Raw genomic sequence first — 12,266 nt, forward strand, 5'->3', positions numbered from 1 at the left:
ACATGTGGAAATTGAACAACACACTTCTGAATAACCAATGGGTCACAGGGGAAATTAAAAAAGAAATCAGGCAGATCCTTCAATTAAATGATGACAATAGAACATAGCAGAATCTATGGGACACAATAAAAGCAGTCTTATGAGGGAAATTCATAGCAGTGAATACGCATATTAGGAAAACAGAATGAGCCCAATTAAACAACCTGACGTTGAACTTCAAGCTTCTAGAAAAAGAAGAGCAGAACAACCCCAAAGCTCATACAAGGGAGGAAATTATAAAGATCAGAGGAGGAATCAATGTAATGGAGACTATGAGAACGATACAAAAAAATCAATGAAGCCAAGAGTTGGTTCTTCGAAAGAATCAACAAAATTGGCAAACCCTTAGCCAACCTTATCAGAAAAAGGAAAGAAAAGGCCCAAATCCATGCAATTAGGAATGAAAAGGGTGAAATGACAACAGACCCAGCAGAAATCCAGAGGATCATCAATACCTACTTCCAGAACCTGTACACCAATAAGATGGACAACACAGAAGAAATGGACAGATTCCTAGATACATATGAATTGCCAAAGTTGAATGAAGAAGACCTAAAAATTCTAAACAACCCAATATCAACTAATGAAATTGAAAATGTAATTAAAATCTTATCAGCTAAGAAAAGCCCGGGCCCTGATGGCTGCACTGCTGAATTCTACAAGACATTTAGAGAGGAACTGCTGCCTCTACTGTTTAAAGTCTTCAATGAAATTGAAAGGGAAGCAATACTTCCAAATTCATTCCTGGAAGCAAGCATCACCTTTATTCCCAAAGCAGAGAAAACCCAACTGAAAAAGAGAACTATAGGCCAATCTCACTAATGAACATAGATGCAAAAATCCTTAATAAAATAATGGCAAACAGAATGCAGAAGATCATCAAGAAGATCATACACGCTGATCAAGTGGGATTCAACCCAGGGATGCAGGGATGGTTCAATATATGCAAAGCAGTCAATGTAATACACTATATCAATAGAGTCAAGGACAAAAACCATACGATTATCTCCACAGACACAGAAAAAGCATTTGACAAAATCCAACATGCATTTATGATAAAAACCCTACAAAAAATTGGAATAGATGGTCTCTACCTCAAACTGATAGAAGCCATCTATGAAAAACCAACAGCCAATATCATACTAAATGGTGAAAAACTGAAATCCTTCACACTCAAATCAGGAACAAGACAAGGATGTCCACTATCACCACTCTTGTTCAATATAGTTCTGGAAACATTCGCCATGGCAATTAGACAAGAGAAAGAAATAAAAGGAATAAAGATAGGTAATGAAGAAGTCAAATTGTCATTATTGGCAGATGACATGATACTCTATATAGAAGACCCCAAGAACTCCACCAAAAGTCTTCTAGACTTAATAACCAAATTCAGTCAAGTAGTTGGTTACAAGATCAACACACAAAAATCAATAGCTTTCCTCTACACCAATGACAGACTCACTGAGAGAGAAATAGGGCAAATAATTCCTTTCACAAGAGCATCCAAAAAACTGAAATACTTAGGAATCAACCTAATGAAAGAAATCAAAGACTTCTTCTCTGAAAACTATAGCACTCTGAATAGAGAGATTGAAGATGATATCAGGAAATGGACAGACATCCCCTGCTCCTGGGTAGGAAGGATTAATATAGTGAAAATGGCCATACTTCCAAAACTGCTATATAGATTTAATGCAATTGCAATTGTGATCTCAGCAGCATACTTCATGGACCTTGAGAAAACAATCCAAAAATTCATTTAGAACAAGAAGAGACCCAGAATAGCAAAAGCAATTCTAGGTAACAGAGACATGGCTGGGGGTATCACAATCCCCAACCTGCAACTATACTACAAAGCTGCTCTGATAAAACAGCATGGTACTGGCAAAGAAACAGACCTGAGGATGAGTGGAACAGATTAGAAGATGCAGAAACAATGCCAGACACACTCAGCCATCTCATCTTCAATAAAGGAGCCAAACACCCTCACTGGAGGAAAGATAGCCTCTTTAATAAATGGTGCTGGAAAAATCGGGCTTCAACTTGCCAAAGATTAAAACTAGACCTATATGTCTCACCATGCACTAAACTAAAATCAAAATGGATTAAAGATCTAAATATTAAAATAGAAACTCTGAAGCAGTTGGAACAGAGGTTAGGTAGATCTCTTGAAAACATCAGTGTAGGAAAAGATTTTATGAACAAAACCTCAGTTGCCTGTGAACTAGCACAAGCAGTCAACAAGTTGAATCTCTACTTATTAAAAGGCTTCTGTACAGCAAGAGAAACCACCAGCAGTGTGAAGAGACAACCCACTATGTGGAAAACAATCTTCACCTGCTTTTCCTCAGACAAAGGTCTACTATCTCAAATCTATAAAGAACTTAAAAAGATCAGAACTCTCAAATTTAAAGACCCAATCCAAAAATGGGCATCTGAAATGAACAGACATTTCTCAGACAAAGAAGTAGAAATAGCAAATAAATACATGAAAAAATGTTCAACATCACTGGTGATTTGAGAGATGCAAATGAAAACAATGCTGAGATTCCACCTCACTCCAGAAAGAATGGCTGCTATCATGAAATCAACCAATAACAAATTCTGGCAGGGCTGTGGGGAAAGAGGATCCCTTCTCCACTGCTGGTGGGAGTGTAGACTGGTGCAACCACTGTGGAAATCAGTATGGAGATACCTCAAAGAACTAGGGCTGGAAATCCCATTTGACCCTGCTATTCCAATGTTGGGGACCTTCCCCAAAGAATTAAAAGAATCATACCACAGTGATACATGTGCACCCATGTTCATAGCAGCACAGTTTGTGATAGCTAAAACTTGGAAACAGCCCAAATGCCCGTCAACTGGAGACTGGATAAAGAAAATGTGTTTTTTTAAAAAATAAAATGGTGTACTACTCAGCCATAAAAAATAAGAAATTAGAGACATTTTTAACTAAGTGGATGCACATTGAGGTGATACACTTAAGTGAAATAAATAGGACACACATGTATAAACACCGAATAGTTTCTCTGGTGTGAGAAACTGAAAGTATAAATAAAGACTAAAATGTATAATAGGTCATGTGAAATAGGAAGAAACAGGGCAAAGGGGAAGGAAGTGGGAGGGCTAGGGGAAAGGATAGAAGGGAATGGGATTAATATGAGAAAATGGAAAAATAGGAACAAAATCTTTGTAAATAGGGAGGACTGGAGGTGTTGAAGGGAGGGCTGGGCAAGGGTGAAAAATAAGAACCAAGAGACATTATGTAAAGTTGCCAATTTCCAATGATGAATGCCATTATATTGTATACCTAAAATGCACCAGTGATTAGAATGAATAATCGATAGTGCAAAATGGGAAGAAAAGGTCCAAAGGAGTAGGGGTAGTGGGAGGGGCAGGGGAAAGGAAAGAAGGGAAAGGAAAAATGGTGGGAAATGGAAAAAATGAAAATAAAGTCTTTGTAAATAGGGAAGGGTGGAGGAGGTTAAGGGAGGTCTAAGAATGGGGAAAAAATAAGAATCAAGATGTATTATGTAAAGGTGCAGTTCCCAATGAGAAATGTAATTGTGTTGTGTACCTAAAATGTACCAATAAAAGAATTTAACAACAAAAAAGAAAAGTTCCTAGAGATAAAAATTGTCATATTTTATAATATATGGAACATATGGGCTTGTCTACAGTTTTTGTTATTCAAATTTATTGTGCTACATCTTGTTATATTTAATCTTTTGTAGATCTCTCTTCAACCAGGTTTTGGCCTATGGCAAAATTGCTATTGAGCTTGTGCATGTGCAGACTTGGTCAACCTTGACATGAAAATAGCTATTATTCCTTATTCAAATACAAAGATCTCATGTCTCTCTGAAAGTTTTTTTAGGTGTTTTAAATGTAATCTAGAATTATGGCTTGTATCTAGATGTCTCCCCAAATCCTCATGTGTTCATAGGTGGGGCATTTTGGAGCTGGCTGTATTTAATGTGTGTGATACTGGGATTAAAGGTGTATGGTACTAAACTAGTCCACTGATTGGAATTAACATTGCTCTGGGTGTGGCTAATTAAACTTATTGAAGACAGAAACCCTACCCTGGGTGTATGTGGCTCTATCCAAAAGGACTGTACCCTGGATAGGATAAAAAGAACAGGTGGGCTTGCTTCTACTGTTGCCCTACTGCTTTCTCCCTGCCCTGTCATAGACTGTTTTTCCTCTGCCATGCCCCTCTTCTATGCCAAACTGCTTTGGATCTAGCCACCTTGGACTGATACCTCTACAAACTGTGAGTCAAAATAAATCTTTCCTCCTCTCACTTGTGGGTGTTGGGTATTTTGTCTTAGCCATGAGAAAGTAACTAAGACAATTAGTGTTTGATGGTTTTAAGTAGATTGTAGTCTTTATGAGGTAGCATAAACATGGAGAACATGATTTTAAGCAACCTTCTCCAAGCAAATTAGAAGCCAAATGTAGGCTTAAGACATCACTTTATATTTAACACCATGCATATAATGAATTGGATTAAAGGTAAGAGTGCAATCAGGAAAAGCAGCAAGACAACTGTTGGAACATCTTAAGTGAGAGAAGATTCTGGGTTTGTTTGACTTTAAAAGTGTGAATAAAGAGACCGGAAAATTCAAGTTCTGTTTTGGAAGTAGAATTGATGATATTTTAGGGTAAATTAAAAGGGTAGTGATATAGGGGGAATAAATGTAACTCCCAGACCTTGTAGATATCCAAAGTGCAAGTTTGTGTTCTCTAAAATCAAAGAATGAATTCCAGGAAAAACGGAGGTTAAGAGTAGAAAAATTTATTGAGAGAAAGATAGCTTCTGTCTAAGAGAGACAGAAGGCAGACCAGAAAGTGGGTTGCCCACCCACCCCACTTTTCAAAGATGTTTTATACAGCAAAGCCATGTGGTGAGGTGGGTACAAAGTGGGCAAAACTATAAGACCCAATGGAGATTTACAAGGTGGGCATGAGGTGGGAAAAAACCCTGACAAACCAATAAGATTACAAGTACAGTTACCCATTTAATATTGATTAAATGGGGGTCAAATGGGAAAACAAGTCACATACAAGGCATTTCCCATTTAGAATATTAATCACTGCTGTCTATGTCTAGGGGAAGTAGTGCCTCTTATTTTTATAAAGATAACCAGTAAATGTGGCTCAATTGTTCTCCATGTTGGCTCCTCACTGTTGTTGTCTCCTGGAGAGCTGCCACCTTGAGGACTGGAGCCTTGAGGGCTGGTGCCTTGAGGGAGGCCCTGTCCAACTGCCTACAAGATATTTAGTTAAGTTACCTATCTTCAATATTAGGATGAGAAGCAAGGAGAGGCATCAAAAATTACTTCATATATCATAATATCAATTGATTAGATGACAGCTCTGTCTTCTGAGATAAGAAACTTTGAAAGAGGAACATTATGAATAGAAGATAAAGAATCCAAAAGAATTCAAGCTGAAAGCCCAGAGTCAGGGTGCCATTGATATATTCAATCTTAGCTGCCAAGTAGACAGTCTGGTTTGGAGGTACTATCTAAGCTGGCAGAATGAATTTTGGAGTCACTCATGTATGAGATTACTTTGGAAGAAGTTACCTTTTGGAATGTGGCTACTTTGGCTAAACTCCAGAAAGCATCTTGCAGAGCTTAAAGCATTTCCTCAAAAAAATGGTGGTGCCTAAACAGTCTCAAGCATAATGCCTAGATTTGGTATTTTACATCAATTTTATATAAATATTTTGTCTTAGTCTTAGATTGGGGGGATTGCCATGGGATGAGAAATTACTGAATTTCTTGGCTGTCTAATTTATGAGAGAGAATCATTAAAATACAAGGGTATTATTTATAATGTTAATTATCCTTTTCTGGCTGTCTACATCTATGTCTATGTGTTTATGTAAAATCCAAAATGTATATATATATAAAAGTTCATAGGTCTTAATTGCATGTGCATAAGGTGCTCCTTTTAGGATGATTTAAAACTGCCAATTCATGCTACTCAGTTATTAGGATTTGAAAATTGTCAACTAAATAATTGCACCTTTGAGTAACTTTTATTTCTTTGTATTAAAAACTCACTGTTTTCATTCAGGTATGGTGGTGCATACTTGTGATCCCAGCACTCTGAATTGTTACAGAAGGATGATTACAAGCTTGAGTCCAGCCTTGGCAACTTAATGACTTAGAGCAACCTTGTGCCAAAATAAAACACAAAGAAATGGCTGGGGATGTGACTTAGTGCAAAAGCCCTGGGTACAGGACCTAGGACTGGAAAGAAAGGAAAAGGAAAGGAACAAAGAATGAAAGAAAACAAAAGAAAGAGAGAGAGACAAAGAGTGAAACAGACAGAATGAAATAAATTAAGAACAATAGAGAGACAGATAAAGAACAAGAAAGAGACAAAGAAAGAATGATAGAGAGAGAAAAAGAGAGAGGGAGAGATCATTATATTCTATCCTGACAGCATGCCACACTCCCTGACCAGTTAAATTATGTGGGACCCTGAGTGGGTCTCTCTGGAGTCACTTTTCCCCATGATAGTCAAAAAATCTCTGAGAGCAGACATCACATCCTTTACCAAACCAAACACTGATTCTCTGTTCTCTCCCACTAGTGAGTGAAATAAATTAATTTGGGATTCCTCAGAGCTAACCTATACATCTCTTTACCACTACACTCTACACAAAAAAATTTTCTAATTCTTTGTATACAGTCTTTTAAAAATACATGTATATATCCTGGCTTCCCCTTTCATTTGCTAATGTTAAATCAAGCCATAAACATATTATTTAATAATTTATATTTCATCCATGAATATTTTCAAATATTTAACATTTGGATTTCTTTAGTAATTCATTTTTTAAACAGTTGGCATGTTCAAATCAGATTATTACAAAAAAGTGCACATCAATTTTATTTTATTCTGTCTTGTTTCCTTTGTATATTTTAACTTTGGTATTCCTCTTCACTGTTCTTTTTTTATTCATTCAGTGCTGGAGAGCAAACCCAGGGCCTTGTGCATGGGAAGCAACTGCCATACCACTGAGCTACTTTCCTTTCCTTTCCTTTCATTTTTATGGTGATTTATTTGTTAATGACTGTCATTAATACTGTAGACTTCCACACATTCTACATAATGTTGAATACCCATGGTTTGATTTAACACTTTTCTCTTTCTCTCAGCTTTTACCTGATCTTCTGATAAATTATTAGATACAGAGCTATATCAGATTTAGGTTTGGCTTTTTGGCAAAATTAATTTATAGAAGATGTTGCTTATCTTCATTAGGAGGAACCACATCCCTGGTTATTGTTCTCTTAGAGATGTTGCAATGGAATAGTAATTTCATTTGTCATCATTCTTTATAAATTTCCAGGTAACTTAATACTTTATGATTTTAGGATCCATATGGGTCAATATTTTAATTAAGGTTTGCAAAATGGTTACAGATCATCTTCCATCATAAAAATATTTTTCCAGATTCTAAATACAGTATTTGAAGATATTCTTATCTTTAATTTACTGATTTCTAGCATACTTGTAGTAACAGAATATATGCATAACTTTTAAAATTTATTTTTTATTAAGGCAAAAATTACATATAGTTAAAACATCCTTTAAAGTATGAAGGTCTGCAAGGTTTGCCAAATGTTTTCAGCCATGAGTCCACCATCACCACAACTCACATTACAGAATGGCTCTATCTTGAATATTGTCATGTCCCCTCTATGATCAGCTTACCCTCCAGTCCTAGATCTAGAAATTACTCATTTTTTTCAGCCTCCACATTTCTGTTTTTTCTAGAATCTCGTATTATGAAATCACTCTTTTTGGTCTGACTTTCTTCACTTAATATGTTTTTATGATCCATTTATATTGTTATGTACTTCAACAATTCATACATTTTTTGTACCAGGGATTAAATTCAGGACCTTGTGCTTTTGAGGCAGGTGGCAGCACCACTAAATCCCCAGCAATAATTCATAATTTTTTGTCATTGAATAGCAATCTCTTGTGCTGACATATCACAGTTGGTTTATTCATTTGCGAGGTGAAAGATATTCTACTATTTCTCATTTGGGATTAAAAATAAAGCTGCTATAAACATTAGTATATGTGTTTTTGTATGAACATAAACTTTAATCCAGCCAAGTAAATACTTAGGACTGAAACTACTGAGTTGCATCTTTTAATTTTATAAGAAATTGTTAAATTGTTTTTCCAAAGTGGTTATGCTCTTTTGTATGTCCAATAGCTATAAAGCAGAATTTCACTTAGTCCATATTCTTCAAACAACTTGATATTTTTCTATCTCTCTATCATCTATCTATTCTTTGTTATCCTATTTTAATCATTCTATTAGATGTACAGTGGTATGTCAGAGTGATTTAACTTAGAAATGATGTTGAGTATATTTTCATATTTATTTTACATTCAATTATCATTTTTGGTTATGTGTTTCTGGAGATATTTTGCCTACTTTTTGAGGACAAAATTGCTAATTTTATTGAGTTGTGATAGCTCTTTATATATTATAGATACATGCCTTTTACCAGACATGATTGGTTAAAATGTTTTCTAATGTATAGTCTAATATCACAAAAGAAAAAACTAATTCTACAAACAGGTAATAAAATTTGTAATGCTGTCATTGGAATTTGTGACTTAGCTATGAATTATTATGGGTCAAACATGTTTATAAAATTTTCTAAACAGTTTGAATTTCTGCCAGTTAGAAATAGTACTCACTCATAAAATTCTATTAAAATGTAGGAATAGATAAACAGATATGATATTTATATAATAGGAAAATTAGCCAGAGAAAAATAAATGAAATATTGATACTTGCTACATAAATGAACCTCAAAACTGTTGTTCTAAGTGAAAAAGGTGAAGTATCTAGAATTGGTGAAAAGCGGTACAGCCAGAAAACAAATTAGTGGTTTCCAGAGCCTGGAGCAAAGGAAAATGGAAGGTTTCTGTTAAGGGTGAAGGTATTTCCATTTGAGATGATGAAAGTATTGTGCACTAAATAGAGGTGAGAGTTTCACAACACTGCAAATGTGCTAAATGTCACTGAATTTTAAATTTTAAAACTTTTAATTTTATGTTATGTGAATTTCATCTCTAGAAAAAGTCATTAGTTTAGTTGATCTAAAAAGCAAAAACGATAAAGTCCACCAAACATAATGGATCAAATTCTACTGCTAAATGCACTTTCTCACTTTCTTCTTTGGAGCTTGTCCAGATTTTATGACCTAACAGTCAAGAATTATGAGATATTGTGTGAGAATGATATAATCTCTCTCTCTCTCTCTCTCTCTCTCTCTCTCTCTCTCTCTCACACACACACACACACACACACATACACACACACACACACATCTAGGGAGTTGCTGTGGGAAAAGGCCTACTGCATCATGTGCTACCTAGCCACTTGGTGAAACTGGAGCTAGTTCTGAATAACCTAAGGTCAAATCTCCTCCCAATGGGTTCCTGAAAGTAGAGGCTTCTAGCCCAGATCGCAAACTTTCTTTATCAAAGGGACATTGCAGGTACTGCTTATCTCTGAGAAACAGCATTCAGGCCCCTGCAAGCCTCCACGGTTATTTCCAAAAGCCAATCACATCCTACCATAGCAACCAGAGGCACCCAACTTCTTGTCACCATAAAGTCTACCTCCCCAGTCTTTTGTTGTTTGCTCTGTTCCCAAGTTATAAACTCTTGATCCATTACTTAAAATTTGCCTCCATTGGGGTAGAAAAATCTCTAGGAATCACTTGTACCATATTTACCTAAAATATAAATCAAGGTAATAGATTCCTCTATACAGGAAAATATTGCAATAATTATGACTCACTAGGACACTCTTCATCCCCTTAGAGACAACACATTTCTTAGAGTTACCAAGGCACTAATTTCACATCTTAGCAAACACATTGCTCTTCAAGAAGATACTTAAATTTCTACCTCCTTATGTCTACTAACCTCATGTTATAGGCTTAATTGAGATATAATATATTTCACGAAGAACTCTCATTTAAGTTACATAATAGCTAATGGGCTCCTTGTTGGATGTCACTATTGCCAAGGTCATTGACGTAGTCTCAGTGCACAGACACTTCCTGGGGACTTGCATCCTCAAGCCAGTCTCACATAATACAGGGAAACTTCTATAAAGCTCTTGCTTTTGACATCTGCATCAACATGTGGGCTTCTCCTGCAGTCTAACTTTGTTTCATAGGGAGCTACTCTCTAAAGGTCCAGTAATCACCACATTTGTTTTTTTGAAATTTATTTTATTAGTACATGTTTGTAGTATATTATTATTTTTAATGGGAAGTTGGTATATGCACATAACATTTTAATTCTTATCACATATCTTTTACCCTCACTTTCTTTTTCCTCTATCTCTTGGTTGCTTTCCCATTTACAAAAGATATACCTCTGTATCCTATTATCTGTCTTTTATTTTGCTCTTTATTTATACTTTGGGTTTCCATATGAGAGAAATCATATGATATTTAAGCTCAAATGTATGATTTATTTCACTTAATATTATAATCTCAAGATACATGCATTGTTTCCTATATGACTCAAATTTACCCTTCTTTATGGAAGAGTAGTACTCCATTAGTACAGTTAGATAAAAGGAACTGAGTGAGTCACTCCCTTCCTCCATCTAAGTTTAATCAGCACCCAACAGCAATTCCCACTTCCATTATCCTAAGAGAGGTACAAAATGAAATTACAAAAAGCTTAGAGATCAGCATGGCCTAGGCAGCAGAGCACTGGCACAAAGAGAAATTCAATGGGAGGCAGCTAAAGGCAGAGGCGTCTGGCCTTTAAATTTTGCAAGCCTCTAATCCCAGTTTCTTAAGGTATCTCCACACTGATTTCCACAGTGGTTGTACCAGTCCACACTCCCACCAACAGTGGAAAAGGATTCCTTTTCCCCCATAACCCCTCCAGCATTTGTCATTAGTTGATTTCTGGATAGCAGCCATTCTTTTTGGAGTTTGGTGGAATCTCAGTGTTGTTTTCATTTTCATGTCTCTAATGATCAGTGATGTTGAGCATTTTTTCACATTTATTTGCTGTTTCTACTTCTTTTCTGAGAAATGTCTCTTCATTTCAGATCCCCATATTTGGAGTGGGTCTTTAAATTTGGGAGGTCTGATTTTTTTTCAGTTCTTTATATATTCTAGATAGTAGACCTTTGTCTGAGGAACAGCTGGTAAAAAATTTTTTTCTATTGTAATGGGTTATCTCTTCACTCTGGTTTCTTTTGCTGTGCAGAAGCTGTTTAATAAGTGAGATCCCAGTTGTTGATTCTTTGTGCTAATTCATGTGTGACTGAGGTTTTGTTTATGAAATCTTTTCCTATGCCAGTGTCTTGAAGAGTTCTACCTAACCTCTCTTCCAGCTGACTTAGTGTTTCTGTTTAATATTTAGATATTTGATCCATTTCAATTTTGGTTTAGTGCACGGTGAGAGATATAGGTCGTCTTCATCTTTGGCAAGATGAAACCCAATTTTTCCAGTACCATTTATTAAAGAGGCTATCTTTCCTCTAGAAAGACTGTTTGTGAAAGATGAGGTGGCTGAGCATGTCTGGAATTGTTTCTCCATCTTCTAATCTGTTCCACTGATCCTTGGGTCTTTTTTTCCCAGTACCATTCTTTTTTTATTACAGTAACTTTGTAGTATAGTTTCAAGTTGGGGATTGTGATACCCCAAACCCTGTCTTTGTTGCCTAGAATTGTTTTTACTATTCTAGGTCTCTTCTTGTTCCAGATGAATTCACAGATTTCTTTCTCAAGTTCTGTGAAGCATGCTATTGGAATTTCAATTGGGATGGCATTGAATGTATACAGGAGTTTTGGAAGTATAGCTATTTTCACTATGTTCGTACTTTCTAATCAGGAGTAAGGGATGTCTTTCTATTTTCTGATATCCTGTTTGGTCTCTTTTTTCAGAGTTCTGTAGTTTTCAGAGTAGAGGTCTTTTATTTCTTTTATTAGGTTTATTCCTAGGTATTTTATTTTTTTTGGAGGTCCCATTTGACCTAGCTATTCCCCTGCTTGGTATCTTTCCAAATGCATTAAAAGAATCATACCACAATGATATATGTGCACCCGTGGTTATGGCAGCACAGTTTGTTTGTGTTTTTTAGGACCTTGAGATATATCATTAGGTTATTTTGAAGAGCTTGCTCTGTTTTTCTG

This window comes from Heterocephalus glaber, unplaced genomic scaffold, assembly GCF_053883595.1.
Source record: "Heterocephalus glaber isolate CG9 unplaced genomic scaffold, H.glaber_assembly_v1.0 deba00001446, whole genome shotgun sequence".
In the NCBI taxonomy this organism is placed as follows: Eukaryota; Metazoa; Chordata; class Mammalia; order Rodentia; family Bathyergidae; genus Heterocephalus; species Heterocephalus glaber.